The sequence below is a fragment of the Aotus nancymaae genome, unplaced genomic scaffold (genome assembly GCF_030222135.1).
Source record: "Aotus nancymaae isolate 86718 unplaced genomic scaffold, 86718_ANA_hifiasm-v0.15.2.pri h1tg000016l, whole genome shotgun sequence".
NCBI lineage: Eukaryota > Metazoa > Chordata > Mammalia > Primates > Aotidae > Aotus > Aotus nancymaae.
The window spans coordinates 24,512,142-24,518,679 of NW_026988428.1; the positions used below are offsets into that span (position 1 = coordinate 24,512,142).

At 38.2% G+C, this 6,538-nt stretch overlaps 1 pseudogene; it reads left to right on the forward strand.

The window, feature by feature from the left end:
- Positions 1-3,298: 3,298 nt before the first annotated feature.
- On the forward strand, positions 3,299-3,734 carry LOC105709871 (small ribosomal subunit protein eS12-like; annotated as a pseudogene).
- Positions 3,735-6,538: the final 2,804 nt, after the last annotated feature.

A 6,538-nucleotide genomic window follows, 5' to 3' on the forward strand; every position in this document is an offset into this window, starting at 1 on the left:
TCTGAAAGAAGCACTATACATATAAAGGAACAACCAATATCAGCCTTTCCAAAAATATATCAAAAAGCAAAGAACTTTAACACAATAAAAAATTCACATCAACTAATGGGCAAAACAGCCAGCTAGCATCAAATGCTGGTATCAAACTTATATATATTTTAATTGGATAAAAAGCCAAAACCCATCGGTATGCTGCATCCGGGCCCATCTTACATGAAACAATACACAAAGACTCAGAGAGAAGGAGGAAGATTTACCAATTGAACAGAGAGTAAAAATAAACTAATAAACAAAAAGCAGGAGATGCAATTCTCACCTCTGATAAAGTAGACTTTAAAGCAACAAAGATCAAAAGAGGCGAGGAATGACATTACATAATGGCAAAAGGATCAATGCAACAAGAAGAGCTAACGATTCTATAGATCAACGAGATAGAAAATTAACAAGGATATTCAGAACTTGAACTCAGACCCAGAACAAGTAAACTTAATAAATATTTATAGTACTCTCCACTTCAAATACACAAAACATACATTACCACCTCACACCTATTCCAAAGGTGACTATATAATTGGAAGTAAATCACTCCTCAGTAATCGCATAGCATTTCATAGGTTTAAATTAAATATTGGTTGGCTGTTTGTTTGTTATCTTCTTCCCTTATTCCTTCCTGACTACATCATTAAGTATAATTATTAGTATAAAAGAGGTTTTCAATACCCATTACTAAATTGCATTCTAGCCTGGGCAAGAAAGCAATACTCCCATTCTCTCTCCCTCTTTCTTTTCCTTCTCCCTCCTCCCCATTCTCTCTCTCTCTTTCTCTTCCTTTTTTCTCCTTCCTATTCTCTCTCTCTCCTTCAAAAAAAAAAAAAAAAAAACCCATATATATTAGTAACCTTTGGTGCAAAAGTTCAATTTGATAATACTTCATCTTTGTGTAGTGCTTTGAAGGTTACAATTTATTTCTCATATGTTTTCCTTCACAAAAAAGATGGCAGTGGTTTATTTGGCTAATACACATCTTTTCCAAAAAAAAAAAAAAATACATGAAATGGTGTCAAGTGGTGATAATCAATATAAAGGAAAATAAAAAAATAGTATAAAAGGAGAGTGAAAGCGTACTAAGTTAAGCACAGTGAGCAATCAAGGAAGCCTCTTTGAAAAGGTAATACATGGGTAAAAACATAAACCAAAGGAGGGATCACTATGCTAATATTTAGAGATAAGGGGCTTTAAACTGAGTTTTGGTTGATTCCAGACAGGCTCTAACAAGCTTTTTAAAGTCTTCAGGTGAATCTTCATAGGACCACCCAATTTGGGCAAGAAGGACAGTGGTTCCTGTACCCTTCATCTGCCCTCCACTGCAGGTTCTGTCTGTGTTCCAGATTATTCTCTTGCTTCTCTTTGGCCACAAAAAACAATTACTCTGCCAAGTGCCTCAGTTCTTCAGACTTCCTAGAGAATGCCACAGCTATTTCCGCCAACCATATATGGTTATCCTAAGAGTGGCTGGGGTACGGTGGAGGAGAATGTGTATGTATGTATAGGGACTTTTATTCTCATCTCTGTATCTCTGTAAGCTGTCCAGACATATCCACAAGTAAATGTATAATCTAAGGTATAGTATACTTGAATACAAGCCACTTCAAAATAAATCCCCAAGGTGAATTTCACCCCCACCTCCCATCCTCAAACATACACAGGAGAATGCTGCTCCCAATGCCCCAAGTGGGAATTCTGGCACCAACACTGAGGGGCCTCATGTGGTTCCAGTTTATGTCGGTCTCCATAGCTAGCCTTTCCTACTGAATTTACAGTTCCCATTTTGTTGTGGGCTAGATTCCCCAAGAGTAGACTCTAAGACTAACTTAGTGTGCATGATGTTCATTGAGGAGTCCCCTAGTATCAGCACCTGAGAAGGGAAGGGAAGGGAAGGGAAGGAAGTAGGAGTATGAAGCAGGAGAAGTCAAGCTGTGATGCAGTCCCAAGGACAGACTTGGCTGACTCCACAGAGAGCTCTAGAGCTGGAATGGCCCTTCAGAAATGTCTCAACATGGGTCATGATGGCTAGACCTTTTTCTCCCACATAGTTCAGTTATTGTGAGGAAACCCAGGCCACATACAAAGGCCATGTGTACCAGTTCCAGCCAAAAGCCTCAGCTGAGGTCACAACCAACAGCATGCATCCACCTGCACATGTGGATGAAAACACCTGTGAGGTGACTCCAGCCCCGGCCAGTCTGACTGCAACCGCATGAGGACAGTCAGCCCCTAGATCCATGAGAGATAATAATAACAAATAGAAAGTTGTTCTCTGCTACTAAGTTTAGGTGGTTTGGTACAAAGCTATAGATACCAGAACACTGAAGGATCCTCCTGAGGGGGTGAGGCAGGTTTATCTCAACATTTTCTAGTTATAAGCACTTAATTGTCTTCAAAACTAACCATCATCTCAAAGTTCCCTTCAAATATTTCTCGAAAAAACTTTTAAATGCTTCAAAATAAGGTCATAAGTCCAGGTGCAGTGGCTCATGCTTGTAATCCCAGCACTTTGGGAGGCTGAGGTGGGTGGATCACTTGAGGCCAGGAGTTTGATACCAGCTTGGCCAATACAATGAAACCTCATCTCCACTAAAAATAGAAAAAATTAGCCAGGTATGGTGGCGCATGCCTATAGTCCCAGCTACTCAGGAGGCAGAGGCAGGAGAATCACTTGAACATGGGAGGCAGAGGTTGCATTGAGCCAAGATTGTGCTACAGCACTCCAGCCTGGGTGACAGAGTGAGACTCTGTCTCAAAAATATTAATAATACTATCTGCCATTAACATTCCGATGATAATTTTCTTGTGGTGGATGGCATACATATTATTACCCTAAGGATACTTAAAAAAAAATGACTTATTTTCTGTTAAATACATCTGCGCTATACTACAAAGCCAGGTAGCTGTATCCAGTGGGATACTGTAGTTTATTGTTTTGCCTTCTATCTATTCAGATTTGCTATTTCCCTCTGAAGTCTTGCTACAGTAAGTAAAAAGTCAATCACTTTAAAGAAAAAAGGTCAATTAATACTTTAAAAAGGGTTTTTTAAAGAAGTTTTCTAACATTAATACTTCATATGTGATTTCATTTTAAAAATTGATTTTGAGGGCAGTCAGTGTGAGGAGGGGCTTGAATTTAAGCCAGGCATTATGCTAGACACTGACTATTTGAGGAATTGATATAATTCCATGAGGCTAGAGTGAGCAAATAAAGACAAGAGTGGATCTTTCCCAGCCACTGCCGAGTCGTGCAGAGGCGGAGGCTTGGGTGCATTCAAGATTCAGCTTCACCTGTAACCCACCGCCATGGCCGAGGAAGGCATTGCTGCTGGAGGTGTAATGGACGTTAATACTGCTTTACAAGAGGTGCTGAATACCGCCCTCGTCCACGATGGCCTAGCACGTGGAATTCGTGAAGCTGCCAAAGCCTTAGACAAGCTCCAAGCCCACCTTTGTGTGCTTGCATCCAACTGTGATGAGCCTGTGTATGTCAAGTGGGTGGAGGCCCTTTGTGCTCAACACCAAATCAACCTAATTAAGGTTGATGACAAGAAACTAGGGGAATGGGTAGGCCTCTGTAAAATGACAGAGAGGGGAAACCTCGTAAAGTGGTTGGTTACAGTTGTGTAGTGGTTAAGGACTATGGCAAGAAGTCTCAGGCCAAGGATGTCATCAAATGCAAGAAATGAAGAAATAAATCTTTGGCTCACACACACACACACAAAATTAATTAAAATAAAATAAAATAAAATAAAGGCAAGAGTGGTCGGAGATGAAGTTGCCCAGATAGGAAGAGGTCAGATCATGCAGGGCTATTTTAAAGATGCTAGATTTTTGAAGTACTTGCCACAATTCTGATAAAAGAGAAAAAGGAAAAAAACCCAAAATGGAAAAACAAAATAAAAGATGCTAGATTTTATTCTAAATAAAAGGGAAGCCATTGAAGGATTTACACAAAATAAAATGTTTTAATTTACTTTTTTAAAACAATGCAGTATCTATTGTGTGGAACATATAAGGGAGACAAGTTAGGAGGCTATGGCAGTCACCCCAGGAGAAATGATAAGAATCAGGAGGACTAATGATTGATTAGATATGGAAAGTGAGAAAAATGAAATTATCAAAAATGATTCCCAACATTCTGGGGTGAGCAGCCGGAAGGAAAGGCAGAAAGAGAAGTGGAATTGGAGGGGAGATTAAAGTTTTAGTTTTAGCCATGTTTAAATTCAGATGTCTCCATGAATGAAACTATCAGGAAAAACTAATTAGAACTCCAAAGAATGGTATGGGCTGGAGGTGGAAAAAAAGGTTCAATCCAAATTGCAAATGTGCTCCTGTGTTTTTTTGTTGTTTAATCAAATACTTTTTATTTATTTTAGCATCTTCAAATAAATATTATTGTTCAGCTTTGCAGAAATGAAGAGGATATTGCTTATTTGTAAGATTATTGTGAAATGTCTGCAATCTGGCTGACAGTCATGGAGAATACTGTAAGTGTCTCATTCAATAGCATGAAAACAATGATGGCACAGAAACTGCCAAGATGAGAAACACAGTCTTTTTTGTATCATTGTCTTTCTGACAAACATTTATGTCCTTATCTATATTTCTTATTATGGAAAACTTGTTGCCATGTTTACAGCTAAATCACATCAAAGTTGTGCAGCATTTAAAAGCTGTATCAGGGTGACACAGGAGGATGGCTTGAGGCCAGGAATTCAAAATCCACCTAGGCAATATAGCGAGACCCTGTCTCTACAAAAAGTAACAGAATTAGATTAATTTTGTTATTTAATTAAATAAAAAATTATTTAATAAAAATAACGAAATGCACCTATAGTCCAAGGTGGGAGGCTGTGGTATGAGGCTTGCTTTAGTCCAGAAGTTTGGGGCTGCAGTGAACTATGATTACACCACTTCACTCCAACCTGGGCAACAGAGCAAGACCTTGTCTCTTAAAATAATAAAATAAAATAAGATAAACTTTATCAAAGAGATCTTTAGTTTTATAAAGTATATAAACATAATTTTAAAAAATAAATTTGGATTATCCACTAACTACATCCAGGAAAGATGTAGTCTTATGGATCTTTAATAGCAAATGAGTTCATATTTCTTTTTTTCCCCAGTAACAGTGAGTGAGTTCTGAAGCCAGCTTACACAAGCCCATGAGAGCCAAACGTATGCATCTCTTTCCAACTCTACATTCATTGATGTCTGGCTGGTAGCTTGAAATCGGCTATGGTGGGAGTATTTATCCTATAGGAATCAAAAAACACTTCAAATCAGTGCTTTTTATTTACCAGAATATATGCCTATATCTCTTTTCTCTCTTGATTCCTCTAATTAAAAAAGAAAAGTTTTCATGGAACACTTACTAAAAAGCCCAATTTATTTTATTTAAATACTCATTTCCAAACTTGGGGAAGCATAGAAACTTTTAGGAAATGCTATTTGAGTTTTACATCTTTTAGCTCGAGGAGTCCAGGTTGAATTGATATGTTATTTATTATTCAAACCATTACATAAAAGTAAGATATCTCAAATTATTGGGGTTGTAGTAGAACCATTACCAATCCTGGCATTTAGATTTCTGGTAAAGATAACTGTCAGCTAATAAGTATTATAAATGACTATATAGCTCTAAAATTAGGACTAGAAATCTAAAAACCCTATATAAACATCAATGAAGGAATATGTGCTTTAAGACTTACCTGGTATATTTGTAGAGGGGCAAACTCAAGAGTGTAAGTTCTTATTGTATTTGTCTGGATACTCAGAAATAGACCCTCTGATGTTTTCTGAGGACAGTGTGATCAGCTCAATCTTACAACTAGTTACATTGTTTTCAAGAGACCTAAGCTATAAATGTGAGGAAATTCATTTTTTAATTTTTTTAAATTTTAAATTTTTTTGAGATAGGGTCTCACTTTGTCACCCACACTGGAGCGCAGTAGTGCGATCTTGGCTCACTGCAGCCTCGACCTCTCAGGTTCAAGCAATCCTCTTGCCTCAGCCCCACAAGTAGCTAGGATTGCAGGTGTGCACCACCATGCCTGGCTATTTTTTGTAGAGACAGGGTTTCGCCATGTTACTCAGGCTGGCCTTGAACTCCTGAACTCAAGCAATCCACCTGCCTTGGCCTTCCAAAGTGCTAGGATTATAAGCATGAGCCACCTATGCCCAGCCGAATTCGTTTTTTTAAACACAAATCTCTTAATAACACTTAAAGACAAGTCTTAAACTGCAGGCTATTGGATCAGGGTTTTTATGTTCAGTTCTCTACAATGCCACATTCTAAAACAGGATTTTTAAGCCTTATGGGTTTGCTATGGTTTGAATGTGTTTCCCGAAATTTCATTTGCTGGAAACTTGGTCCCCAATGCAACAGTGTTAAGAGGTGGGATCTTTGGGAGGTGACTGGGTCATGAAGGCTCTGACCTCATTAATGAATTAATTCATTCACAAATTAATGGATTAATGGGTTATCAAG